Source organism: Vanellus vanellus (genome assembly GCF_965231255.1).
Source record: "Vanellus vanellus genome assembly, chromosome: 13".
NCBI lineage: Eukaryota > Metazoa > Chordata > Aves > Charadriiformes > Charadriidae > Vanellus > Vanellus vanellus.
The window spans coordinates 15511652-15527016 of record NC_138918.1 but is presented as its reverse complement, the minus strand read 5'-3'; positions in this window follow the sequence as shown (position 1 = coordinate 15527016).

Below are 15365 nucleotides of genomic sequence, written 5' to 3'. Positions count from 1 at the left end.
ATAAATAAGCAAAACTCATTTTCTTCTTCTTGTGTTCGATGGTGAAAATACTCGACCCCCATTAAGGAAAACTTTTGAACTGCAGTGGTTTATACTGCAATTTTGAGCAGAGAAAGCGTACTGAAGAGTACGGGAAAAAATTGAATTTAGTCCCACAATCTGTAGTTCAAAGGGAGTTAAAAATGTAAAACTTGGCATCACTTCAGCCCAATAATATAAAACGCATGAATCAATGCAGTAAAAATACAGCAAGAGTAGAAATAAATAAATCCTACACACGCTAATGACAGAGTAATTTCAAAGTCTAATGTACTTTTCTAACCAAACTGTACAAGCATTGCCCAGTTCTTTTGGGCCAGATACATTCCATAGGACTGTGTCTACTACTTGAGTAGCAGAATGAGCAATCATTTTCCATTAACGTTTTTACCAGTACAAATTATTCACTTAACTTTGCTGAAGGATAGCCCAAGAAGCTCAAAATCATGACTGACATAAATGTATTCCAGTCATTTGTGGATTAGAGCTTCATTCTGGTGATTTCAGTGAGATAAGACTTTTTGGAACCAATCTCTATTACCCATACCGTATGCTTATGTATAAAGATACAATAATCACAGAATATGAAAAAAAAGGTGGGAAGGGTGTTAGACCATTTAATCTATCCACTGTAGCTTATGATTCACAAAGACATTTGCATAACCTGTTCTAAAAGCCTTTCTATAATGATGCTTCCTCAGTTTCCCAAACCAATATTCTAGTGCTTCAGCACTCTGTTAGAAAAGGTTTTAAAACATCTAATCCAAATTATCCTTTGAAACATTTCTATATATTTTTTCAAGTAATCATCAGAATATATTATCTTCACTTCTCTTTGCAGCGGCTGCCCATATTCTTGAAGAATTTTCATGAGTCCACTTGGTTTCCACTATTCTAACCCCAAAAATACCAGTTTCTCTCCTATTAGGAAATACTGGGTTTTGCTACCTCTGATTATTCTTAATTCTCTCCTAGACTTATTCAATTAATCCCAGTCTTTTTTTCAAGTGTGATGCCCAAAAACTGAATAAAGTGCTCCTTACCAAAGGTTTATGTTTTAACATTATGCTCCTATTCATGAGTGCTACTACAACCTTGTCTATGTGATTTTGTCTTTTTTGTGAACTGCTACAAGTATTGGATCATTCTTACAAACTCACACTTTCGAGAACTGATTTTTCCTAATTACATGTTCTTATCCTCAGGGCTAATAACGATCAACATCGTCACCACACTGAATCTTTGTTTTTTCCTTAAACAGCATAAAACTTTTCTCAAGATCATTGAGAACTCCCTGAAATCTAATACTACCCTTAAATATGGTGATGATGCCTCCCGGTTTCGTATCATCTACACATTTAACATCCATGTTTTCTATTTCATTATGTAGACCACTTATGGAAACGCTGAGCTGAAGTGTGGTTTGAACATATTCCAGAGAACTCACCTAGAATATCCCTCAATACGGGCTGTGACTCACTATAGTTTCCCCTCCATCACAGAAAAAAAAAATAGAAAGATTTAAGATGATACTTTCTTGATAAACTCACATTGCTTACATTCAGCAGCTTGTTTCCTTATGTGCTTACACATAGCTTTATATAACAAGCATCGACAGTCAGAAGATGACAACTAAGTTCATCGTTCACACAGTACGATGAATCTTCCTCCAGTTTCTCCTGCCCGCTGGCCCTAAAGACGCCAGTACAGACGGTCCTGCATTGCGACACCAAAAGTCAGACTTCAGGTTTTAAATAGATGGTTATAAATCAGTTCACAGGTTCAGACTCCAGGTGTACGTGCAGTGTATCTATACCCACTTTAAGTTCAACGCTGCTAACATTTGCAAGTTTACAAACAGCTTTTTTACCAGATTATAGCCTTACATACTTAAATTCAACAAGTTATGAAAGAGTGCTTCCTACTCAACTATTTTAGAGTTGATCCTTTTGTTTTCTTTATGTGAGTAGATAAGATTTGTCAAATATTTTAGGTACAGATTTTTTAATATCCCTGTTATGTAAGCAGATTGAAAAGCTTATTTTAGCTTATTTTATTGTAAACACCTGTAAAACAAAACCAGAAAATCTAATGACATTTAAGTGGTCGTTATTTTTCTAACTACACACTTTAAAAGTATTGTGCAAACACCTCTTCTTACTTATAACAGCAGGAATGCACTCTGTACTCCAAAACTCAGAACAAGTTACTATGACTTGCTGAGGAAATAGAGGGATATTACAAAACAATCAACTTCCTTTATTGATTTTGCACTTTGCTGGCACTCACTCACTCTATATATGTAGTTCAGCTAGCACTGGAAACAGGAACGTACTTCTGTGACATCATTTCTCACTGACAAATGCTTATTTGCTCAAAGGTCATTTCAAAATTAAACATTTGAAAGCAAATATTAAGGAGATCTTGATGCAGTTTGACACAATCATAAAAATGTATATTAATATATATTTGAAATAGTGTTTTCTTAAGTTTTTTTTTTTTTTCTATTGCTGTTTCAAGAAAGCGGTAGTTATTAACAGTTTCAGGCAAGTAAGCAGTCATTCAGCTTAAGTTACAATGGAATTTTATGACTCTAGGTGACACATTTTTGAAAGCTGGAATAATCCAGAGTCATTCAAGCTAATTCTCTGAACGCTAAGAGAAGTGATAATGATTCATCACGTGTTTAGCAGTGGTTTTACACAACGTTCTGCCAGTTTGTGACTATGGCATGCATGCAACTCAATAGCTTAAGAATTACAAATGCTTAATGAAATTGGTTCTCTAGAAGTTCACGTTTATGCTTTATATGCAAGCAATACTACTTTTTTTTTAATCATGTCTCCTCACATCTCTCTTGCACGTAAAGGAATTGTTTATAATTTCTTAAAGAAATTAAAATAAATCACATATGTCACACAATTCAGAATAACAGCAGTTCTGTTGATAAGTTTCTGCTTTTTGAGCAAAGATGATATTTGGGAGCAGAGGAAGCCTTAGAAACGACGAAATTACCCCAGTTCTACTGGTCCAACTTCATGAAGGTCAGCTGACTACCACGAGATGATCATTTATTCCCAATCATTTTAATGCTATAGAGGCACACTCAGTAACATTACCCCTGGTAGAAAGAGTACCACAAAGCCTGTCCGAAAGCATCAAATAGCATTTGCACTTAGTGTGAAAAATCTAAACCTACTCTTTTTTTCACATATCAAGCCCAGCTCCTTAAAGGAAATTTATTTTTAGCCTTATCTCAAAAAAGGGCAACGGAGCAGTTTCCTACTGCAGCATAAACTTTACATAAAGATGATTCTATCTGTAAGTGCTAATCAAATGTCATCTGTATACGATCAGAAGACATTATGACAGCTTGCCTCTATGGAAACTGAGATCAGTTTTGTTGTCTTCAAGCTATGGTTATGAATAATATATTGTCCCGTGTGCATATAGCAGTGATTGATGCACTGATTAATGTGTTTCTCTTCTTATGCCATAAAAGGCCAGGAACTAAAAATACACTCTGAAGGCCTCTTTCTGCACACAGTTCAGTAAACCTATTTCAGCTTTCATTCATAGAGATTTCTGCAGTGACCGTACAGATAAACAGCATCCACAGAGTTTTCATATAGAAAAACAAGTGTCTTTAAGAGTTACGAAATATTAATCAAAATCCTGCACTTGTTTCACACATTGTGAGCATCAAGGCACAAACATACCCTCATGAGAAAGATCTGGATAGACGATCTACATTAATTCCCATGAATGCTCGTACAAGGACTGTGGCTTGAAAAAAGGCACAGAAAGTCTTTTTAGAGCAATCCTTTGTTATATGAATAATACGGAAACAGGAAATTGTGGTAAAGCCAACAATTCTGATAAGTTTGGATCTCTGAAAACGCCTCTGAAATTCATTAGTGTATTTTGAAAATCCAGTCTTAAAATACTTTATTTTTTTGTTCTCTGAATTCTGATTTATCTCAGCAAAGGGCATATACAAGGAGTTTAATGTGACATGTTTTACTTAAGACATAGGTACCTATCTCTTCCTGTCCTATTGTGGAGGCAGGAAATGCTGACATGGGAACAGAGATTTTCGGTAACAGACAATGCTTATACCTTGGACAGTGATTAAGTGGGCAAGTACCAACAGCTATATCATTATGCAATTGCACCTTGTTGGATCTCGCTTTCCAGTCATCCCTTTTTCTAAACCCTATAGCATGAGCTCTCTGTGAAGTATCTTTCTGCTGTTTTTTTCATGATGTCTTATATCTATTTACACACTACTGCTTCTGTCATTGATCTTCCGTATCTACTACAGAATGCCAGATGACATTAACAAGTCAGATACACCATAATAAAAGGAATAGTAGTTTAGGTCTCTCTTGCCGCCGCCACCACCCCCACCCCCCCACCCCCCCCCCAAAATTTCACATTCAGAGAACTACAGCTCAAGATACTAACCTTGAGCTTAATGCCTGGAATACCATTAATATTAAATAAAATAAAAAGTAAAGTAGTCTGCTCCAATTACCTCCTGCTTTTATTATTAATTGGCACCTCTAACCCTCACTCCAAGTAAGAATGTTAAAAAAAATCTGACCTTAAAGAGCTGCTAAATAAATCAGTTAATATATTTTCATCTTTAAACTATCACAAGATATGGATTTCCCCTTATAAAATTAGTACTTTGAGGAATAGATTCTGATCACATTTATACTGGGTTTATACTGATGTTAGTGCATTATACTTGGAAGAGCTGCTCCAGATTTACAATACCATGAGATCAGAATCCGCTCCTCTGGGGTCTTCTGCAGATGCAAAGGGAAGCTAAAAGAGAACCTGCCTTGACTAAGTCTGGGGTTAATTCTTCATATTTGCAAAAGAATATCATCCTGTATCCAAAGCGCCTCAACTGTCTGGACTACAACAGTGCCTTCCTTTGCAAAGGTTCCATAGACAGCAAAGCCTAGTACACAGAACACATAATCATAATCCCAGAGCGGGAGGGTTGACTTGTCTTGCTAGTATTTGATGTTTGACAAAGTAAGAAGGGTTAACTGAGGTCAACTGGAGGAAGCATGCGGTGGACTTGAGGGTTGAACAGATAACTGTTTGGGACAGACTTTGTGCAGACTCTGTGAGATAAGCATCAGTAGCGATCAATACAGCAAAAGCAAAACCACAAGAGTTAAGAAATCATACAGCAGCAGCTTAAAAAAAAAAAAAAAAAAAAAAAAAATCAATCTTTTTTTTTTCCCCCTATCCAGCAAACTACTCGCAAGATTATATTTGGGTCAATGTCACTCAGACTTTTCAAATCACTATGCTTTCTTGGATCTTATATCATAGCTATTTTGCTCCTACAGTCTCATCTCCTCCCCTTTTCTCTCTAAAAATGAAGAAAGCTAACAAACCAGAACCAAGTGTAACTCAGTTTTCGTCTGTACTGCAGATTTCCACTAACCTTCACACAGGACTCTGACCATGAAAGTTAGTGTTTTGATGCATAAGTCTGTCTTCATATAGCCAGGATCGCAGGGTGAATATGTTTTACATTATTATTTGGTTTTCCTTTGATTTTGCCATTGTGGTCACTATTGGAGTAGATTAGCCCTTTTCATGCTATTGACTTAGGTAGTTATAATACAAACTGCAAATGTTTGCAGGGTGTCCTAGGAACAGAATGTGGTTAGGTAAAATCAGTGTTCTGTTTTCAGAACTATTATGAATACAGTGTGGAACGTATTAAAAAAATCATCATGTTCTATAGTTTACCCATTGGTGCTTCCTTCACGTGATTTAGTGAAGATAAAATAATTTGTAGAGAGTAACCAGTTAAAGAAGAGTGTAGAAGAGTAAGAGTCAAACAAGTTGAAAAAAAAAAACCAAAACCAAAACATTGCTGTAGTATTCTCTACATTGTCTACCTTTACAGCTCTAGAAAAAGAAGGAGTAAACAGAAAATGTCTCTGAAAAAAGAAGGAGTAAACAGAAAATGTCTCTGAAAAAAGAAGGAGTAAACAGAAAATGTCTCTGAAAAACACCCCACACTGCCCGCCCCCCCCCCATAAAAGAAAAATCAGCATTAAATCTTAAGACCGAGAGCCAAGTTCAGACTGGAATTTCCTCGCTATAAAGTAAATTACTCACAGATTCAGCTGATATTTGCATTAGTGCCAATGGAATTTACCTGTGTTACACTTGAAGAATATACAGATGCAGAAAGGGTCCTTACTGCCCTGTATGACACTCAAAATCACCAGAGAAAGGCACTGCACACAGTTTTAAAACTTGCAAAGCTGGAGGCACTGTGACTCATGCCTCAACCCTACTGAGAAGGCTGCTGAGATTTCAGCTGTGGCAGAGCCATTTTACTACAGTTTTAATTCAATATTAGGGGTGTTATATAGTGTATAATGTACTGTGCAGTAATCTAGTGCTCTCAGGCAATACCTAAATGAGAGAAAGGTGGTTTTTCAGCTTACCATAGCTTTATTTTGCAAAGTGGTTATGTAAACCAAGACAGTTACCTTCCTGAACCAACTAAACAAAGACAACATAAACCAACTTCCTCCATTGCACTGATAATCACACTCAACACACATTTCTTAATCATTATCATAAATCAGCTTACAGACATCATCTGATCAAGCATTAGGAATATTTAAGACAGAAAAACATTTGTACCCTGTGCTCTGATTTTTACCGAGATTACACGAGAAGAATTTTTAACTTCCCTCAACTACAGTTTCTTCCTGTAAAGAAGAGTTTTTCTTCCTATAAAGAAAAAGCTTAACAGAAAGTTTTCAGACATCAATTTTTAGTGAAAAATACAGCCCAAGTTGTTTCATATGCTGCTTATAAATAAAAACTCTCTCTTTACCAGACTATTCATCTATCTTCTGTTTTCTTCCCAGCTGCCATCCAGGGCTCCCGACACATGATTTGTGGAATCCCAATTATTCATCTGATAGCACACAACTGCATGCTCTCAGCTATTACATTATATAAATTGTGCCTTTCTGTAAATCACAAAGATTCCCGTGTCACACATTCAGACATCAGATATACATCTCTCAATTCACTATATCTTTGATTTGAGTGCTTCTATGATACCCTGTTCTCTTTTCCCTAACTGTAATTTTCATTTTTTTTCCCCCTCAACCTTGTCTTGATTATAGTTTTATTTCTCTTTTCATCTTACTTGAAGTTTCCAGAGCAAGAAGGACTATGGGTTGGGTGATTGAGCAGTATAATGAAGAAAGAGGGAAGAGAAAAGAGCAGACAAGGTTTGGATTAGCTAAATTTTAAAGGCTTTAACTGATACGCATGCAGCTGTTGCAGTGGTGGTATATAAGCAGAAACTTGCAACATTTCCTGAAGGCATTTATTTTATCTTCACTGTTTTTTGTGATCCGGAGTGGTAGCATCCCAAGTCTCAAACACCTTTAAGTATTAGCACAGAAGCTGTGCTCATGTCCTGTCCTTTCCTCCACACTAAAGCTGGTTCTGATGGTTTTAGGGCAAAGTACAACACACAAGAGACCCCAAAACAGACATCAGTTGTACACCGCTACCTGCCAGCCCATCCTCTCTACTCCACCTATTAAGTCTATGAAAGCATGAACACCACCACCCATGAGTTTCAGTAATGTAAGAGCATCTGTAGAAGTGCTGTGGACTGAAGTGTGGTAGACAGAGCAGTGCTGGTGATTGCGGCCATACCCCGGACAGACACCTGGTAGTGGCACCTGGCAGAGACGGTAGTACTGGAATCACCGTTAGATCCCAGCCCCTCCTCGCACAACTCTCACTACTAGTTCCTGTGGTTAGCACACAAGAGGATTTCTACATTTCCTTTCTATCAAATTACTCTAAACTTGAATTTATACTGCTTTGAAAAGGTTGCTTCTGGAAAAAGAGACCCAAGGACATAATGACAGACAATAATGCATCCTTGTATATCTGTATTTCTCTATGTACATCATCATCATAGATCTCTGTTTCCAGAGATTTCTCCAAAAGGCTTATTGCCAGAGTCTGTCATAGTATCACAGAAAGAGCAGCTCTGCTAGAAAGGTGTTCAATGGCAGAAAGGGCTAAATCAGCTTCATCGGCATAGATTGTTCTTCAGTATGTGCACTAAGTCAGATGGTTACAGCCTGGTAATAAATAGAAGAGAAAACATTTCAGGGCTTCCCTCCCCCCCCCCCCTTAATAGCAGGAGTTTACTCCAATATTCTCATCTACAATGTAATCTCCTCCTGTTCACTGTAAGAAGCTGCTATCCAGTGGAGGCACAAACTTAAAATATCACACTTGTATAGATTGTTAAGCACTGCAGGATGACAGGTACAATAATGTTATATCACTAGCACCTCTATTTCTTCACTCCAACAAAATATTCTTATAACACTAAAACATGACATGATTATTTCCATAAAGGATGTATGATAAAATCCCTGTTGTAGAGGAATTGTCCATTTGACTTTATAAGAGTACTAATTGTGCCAATTATTTCTCCCTAAATAAAAAAAAGTGTTGATGTATCATGAAAAAGTTTTTTTACAGTTCTTATTTTGCCCAAAAAGAAAATGGTATCTCTACTTCAGTTGTACAATGCTACTACAGGCTTTATTTTGCCCCACCATTTTGTTATCAGACCTTCTGTAATTACAAATGGTCAAATGTCTCTTAGCTACATCTCTGACAAATGATTTATGGTACCTGGAGAGCTACTGTAGGTGACTCTCCTCCTCTGTACGATATCTAGTTATTAAAACATGATTTCGTGGTTTTTTTTTTTTTTTTTTTTCAACAAGTGCAGAGGAAGGCAACAAGAGTGATTCCTCATTTACTTGTTCACTTTGTGGGGAGTATTTCCTTCCCAGGAAGGGCCATTATTTATAGCTATCTGAAGCATCCATATTACCACCAGTAAAGGACAGATTTTAGAGTCATTGCTTAGCTGATAATACTAATAGTATTTGAGATTGAAGCCGAGAAAGCTGAAAACAGTTTATCCCTCTCATAAAACAGTGGCTTAAAGGAGTAAAATACTGTAGGAATTTATGCTGAAAAGGAACAAAGAAAGCTTTACACAGTTGTGCAGAACAGGTATTAAAAGGGGACTATTTTCAGTGGTATTTTCCTATTCATATTTTTCAAACAGTTGGCACTGAATGTGGCACGGTAAAAATATTGAGTTTAACATCAATTACTTTAAAGGTTACTTTATTTTTCTGGTACTCAGAAATCTTTGTTAGCATCACTTCCTTTACAAGGAGAGCTTGCTCAAACATAGCCTGTGATTAGCCACCACAGGCTGCATTTGTGGTTCAGAACATGAGCTGGTGTAAGTCAGCACCGTCCTTGTGAAGTTGTTCAATAATGTTATTTTTAAGAAACAAAATCTCTCCCATTAGATGTGCAAACCCACTTTAGCCTTTTGGCATTGTATCATTAGATACACAGGGAAGAGGACACACCAACACAAACTAAAGCACTACGCTTCTCTTCACGTGAATGGGTTTGCAGTCAGTCATCGGACTGACGGGATTTCAGATCAGTGCTGTGTACCTGTGAAATCTTTAGCTCAAAAAAAAAATTTAAAAAAAAAAATCAAACTACATTAAATTTACCTCTGGTCATATTTTGACAGCAAACTCAAATGTAGGTTAAATCCTTCAAAACTATTATTAAGGTGGCATATTGATAGTTGGCTTGGGTGGGTTCTCAGATCACGGGAGAGCTTTCATTACTGTAAGTGTCACAGACATACAAACACAGAAATTGATGAAGGGCAAAACATCCTGTTTTCCCAATACAGTGAAACTCATTTTCAGAGCTGACTTTTCATGAAATTGAATTAGGTACATTATTATTTATTTATTTTTCAAGAAAAATATGCATAAGCATTTTTTGCAGTAAGAAAAATAAGAAGAAACAACAAAAGAAATATCTTCCTCAAACAGTTTTATTCAAGATGCATAAAAATGCACACAAAAAGGGAGTGCGTGCACTTTTGTACCTGAATATATCCTGACCAGCTATTCACCACTCCCTTTGAAAAATACCAGCTGAGACCCCAAACTCAGCTCTGCTTTTCCTGAAATTGTTTTCTTTTAATCATTTGAATTAATTAGGGAAAGCAGATATCAGTGTTATTCTTAATAAGCAGCATGGCTTGGAAAAATCACATCACCAGTATCTGATACACCTATCCCACTAAAAAATGCCAGTATAATATTAATGCAAACGTTGTTGTAAAAGCCAACATTTTTCAAGCACACAAGCTATTTTGACAGTGACTGCTGGCAGCCTATCAAAATACGGGAAGAGGACACTCCACAGGGTTCCTTACTGCAAGACATACACTACCCATTTGAGACTCAGGTGATTGTCTGATATTCTCTGTCAACAGAAACAGTGAACGGACTTTGGGGGGGATATAAGCTAAAACCATGATTAAGGTTTAAGCAAGCAGATACAAGATGCCCATTAAAGAGCACCTCAAGAGAGATGAGCAAAACACTTCTCTTTTCCCCTCCTTTGGGGTCAGGAATCTCTTGTGGAGCTGCTCCATTAACCAGACTGTTCCTGATGACACCTCTTTTCCTTTGTGACTAGGAGTGACAGCCTCTACCTCCCTCTGCCCCCAAGCGACAAACTGAACACCTTTCAGTCAGGTAGCACCCCTGTTTGTACACAGCTGTAAGGGTGAGGCTTTTCCGAGGGTATCAGTTATCACCAGGGAAAGCCCACCGACACTCCTGACTGCCAGGCTGGGAGAAAGTGGCCTTGTCATGAGATAGGGGTTTTTTCCCCCTTTTATAAAGTAAGAAGGACATTAATTATATTGTCTCCTGCAGCTGTAAGATTGAGATAGGCACAGACAATCTGATCATCTGACTTAAACCCGTCAGCTGACAAGTAGAGACTTTCATGTCAGCAGTGGGGAAATAAATGTTGAAAATCTCCTTTTACACATGCAGGCAAAGGCAATAGCTATACATTTCCTGAAGTGAAGCGCTTAGTCTCAATATCAGAGGAAATGAATGAGCTATGTAGCCATCCCCTGACCTCACAAGCTAAAGAAAAATTTCTGACTTAGAGACTACTTCTGCTGGCTACTCTATTATGCCATCACTGAAATTGAAATAAAAAGAAATCTAGACAAAGCTCGATTCAGAAAAATCAAGATTTCAGATTTTAAGACCTGATCAGAAGATGTTACCATTTGCAGAAATTGCAAACATTTAAGAACTTATCTACATTCCAAATTGTATTAAATCCTTGACTATCCCATTACAATGACCTTGTGGACAAATGCATAGGCAGAATATGGTAATCACAACGAGGACAGAATATATTATCTTTTGCAGAATATTCTCTAGTCCCAGATTGAAAAGAATAGGTTTTTGTTTTATGGTTGTATTTTGGGGGGGGGGGGGTTGGTTGTTGTTTTTTTGTTTGGTTTTGGTGTTTGTTTTTTTTTTTGTTTTGTTTTGTTTTTTTTTTTTTTTTTTTTTAGCTAGAAGTAAAATCTTACTCTCACCGAAGATACCTACAGAGCAAGGCTTTTTTGGAAAAACTCCGCATTACAAGGGAAGGTTTCTCTGAGCATTTCAGATATATCATCTAAGCTGCCACAGGCTACCAACTCTCACGTTCACTGCAAGTCTTATTTTTTTTATAATACAATTCTGGAAGTGTTTGCTATAGGAATCCTTAGAAAAAAATAAGCATGCAAGATTTCTATTTATTTCTGGGACTCTAGCCTTTGTAGTCGTAGCAAAAGCCATGAAAAAGTGTACCTAATTCATCCTGTAATCTCAAGGAACAAAGGGAAGAAAAAGAGGATGCCATAGACAAGAGGTGCGAGCAACTTCAAAATGCCTGAGGTTAACAATATTATAAAACAAGCATTCATATAAACAAGTCAAGGGAAAATGCTTCACGCTTTTGAAATTCCTTGAAGTATGTGACTTATTTTCCTCGTATGTGTGCATGTGTGTGTGCGTATAAAATCAGAGATAGTTTTCCGAGGACTGATGCTCTAAGAAAATAAACATTTTGGTTCTAGAAACCCTTGGTCTTAGTCTACCTTTAACTCTTCTGAATCAGTGGCTAAATAAAGATATTAAACCAACTGTGAAAAAAATAATCAGTCTATTTTCAAGGAGTTGCATACCTTTACTGAAGCTAACTTAGCAATAGGAAAAGACAATTAACCCTTATAGACAATTGTGCTTGAGACAAAACTTAGCTCCAAGCTAGATATTGTAGTTCTGTTCAGACACAGAGGAAAGATTTAGAGAGATAACATTACAAGCGCTGTCTCAAAGGCAGGCAAGAATTCATTATGCATTTCCTCAGCATTCCTTTCGTACGTGTTTATTATTTTTTCCTATATAAACATATCTGAGGAAGCTGAAGACTTTAAAGTTTCACAGGAATATAATTTTGCAGTCAGAGAAAGCTGCCACACCTAAATAGAATATCACAAAACCACTGGCCATTAGCTTTAAGAGACATGGTCAGTGGAGATAGTGTAGATCTAATGGTGTAACCTAGTCTTAAAAAAGTCTTAATACTAAGCAAAGAAGAAATTAAAAGTGTTCAAATAAAAATTGCTAGAACTACAGACCTTGAATTTGTTAAAAAAAGTGTCATCCTCCTAAGACCAGATAAGAGAACACAAAGGAAGCCAAAAGTGTCTTCAGTATTTTTTTTTTTTTTTTTTTTTTTTTTTTTTTTTTTTACACTTGCCCCTCAAATGGGAAGTTAATAGTAGCAGTATCCCCAGAGCACCCTCACCCCAAATCAAAATCTTAAACCGTCTGGGTCCCTCTCTGCACCTGGTCTGGTCCTGGTAACTCACAAAAGTCACCATGATAAGAGAGTACATTTACGAATTTCTCTAATCTCTTTAAAGTTTTTCAATAGTCCTAAATTAAATCCCTTTCACCCTTATCACTTTATCCATCAGAAAATCCGGAGGATATTTGGATTCAGACATCCATTGCACCACAGATCTTTCATTACAACACACAAACAAGCACTTTTATTGAACAAGAACCCAATTACTTAACCCAGCTTCAGGTTTCATTCTACCCTGCTGCTTCCACCTCGACATGGACCTACTAATCTCTTCTGACGGGCATTGCTACATATCAGTTCTGATACACGGAGATGATTCCTAACCTCCCTCGCAGAGAGCTACTGATTAAATAAACTGAGATCCCCATCTCAGCTTCTTTAGACCAATGAATAACAATGAGGAAATAAAGTTGGGAGATAAAGACCTTTTTCCCTTTAATATGAACAGCGTTCAGAAATAGACAGAAAATGAAGGAAAATAATTCACTAAAAGAAACAGGAATGGAAACAGCTAAGTGTTTATACTGCCTTGTATAAATGATTCATTTATTATATCAGCTAGAGGTTATGCTTCCTCCTTTTGTTTCTCTGCTGCAAATTAGTAAACAGTTTCCTTGCTACTGTAATAGATAAGTGATGGTATAACTTCAAAATGCTTACCAAGCAGAGGGTCGTAAATATTAGAACACAAAGACTTCAACCTGCTCTGCAGAACAACTCCACAGCTCAGTTAGCCGCAGTAACACATTAAGACCATGTTTCATCTCTTTCCCCAAAAGGCAACAGAATCATCACATGCTCCGAGCATATACTACCCAGATATCGACCATATGTACGAAAGTTTATTGCTGATGAAGCTGGGAAACTAGATGTGTAGGGAAAAAAAAGAGGGAGATGAATTATATAAATAAAATAACCTCTCTTCTAAATCAATTATTAGAAGTCTGGATCTACCAACCTGTTTTTCTATTAGTTTCAACAGCACCAGCTCTCAAACCGAATGTGTTAGATACAGCACTCTTGATAAAGAAATATGCAGTTCACCCATTTATCTAAGCATTATGCTATCTAAATCAACAGCGGTAAGTATACAAAAATACAAGAATCTGAACAATGACAAGGAGTCACTGAAAAATATTACAAATAAGGACATTGGTAAAAACATGGAAAGTAAATAAGAGCTGGATAAGAGGAAGAGAATGAGCAAGGGGAGATCAAAGCAAGACAGAACTAAGTCTGATCAGTGATGATGTAATTATACTGAAGAAGTAGGACAGATCTGATAGCACCCTGACTTCACAATCCATGGGGAGTTACGAAATACACACTAGTGACTGCAGGATTGGAGAGCTACTGTAATCAATTCCCTTCAATTACTATACTGTTTCTTTCTAGACAAAGAAAGACACTAATAGAGCTGCTAGCTTCATGTATGTTAATCACAATGTTAACTGAGACCTCCACTTAGCACGTATCGTTTAAATTTTGTATTGCTTGATGTCATATTTGTTTACCCTTCCCCTGCTCCCCAGATCTTTTTATCCCCTAACATGGAATTGGTGGCACAACTATTCCTTTTATTTGCAGTGTGGTTACATATTGCATTTTCTCCACACAGTAACAATAGAGAATTATAGTAGTGGATAGAATGAACATGTCATGAGAATAGCAATCATTAAATTCCTAGAACATGCCTTCCACCCACCGCAACCCCCCCCTCCCTAAAAAAAAAGCTTATTTCTAATTAGACAAGTTTCATCCCGCATTACGGGCCTCCCCAATGAAAAAAATCTATCACCTGCCCCAATTCTTCATGAGCAAAACACACAAACATAGATGATTGCTGTTTTCAAATATGCTGTGTTCTGACTGCCATTTTAGGTAAAATGCAGCAAATACAAATACAATATAGTGGTTATTCTGTCCAGCCACTTTATTTTGGACCTCATGTAATGTAGGGGAAGCTTCTGTTATAACATCCACGGTTGTTTTTAATTCCTTTTGTCATTGGATATAGAGTACTTTATTATATTAGTTAAATAGAGGCTGACTGATGTCATCAATGCAAATTAATTACGTCTAGTTAATGTTTCTGTGCCAGATTCCCTCGGCTAATAAAGTGACAGGTAAACGAAGTGTCAGAAAGGACCGTTTTCTTTTATTTTCAAGGTCAAAATGTCAATAAAGCTTTGATGCGAACTTACTGGGCAGGGAGAAGACTCTCTGAAGTAGGTCTTTCAATCATGTTTATTACTTCTGCCAGTGTAAATATATTACCTAAACTTGTGGTAATAATTTTCACAAGCAAACATTAGGCATAAAACATCTGCTTGTTATCATTGCAGGTCAATGTGAAGCTGCAGATCTATTTCTGCATTTACATCAACAAAGCTCTAACCTACCTTCTGTTTGTCAGTGTCACACATTAGTCTGTAGAG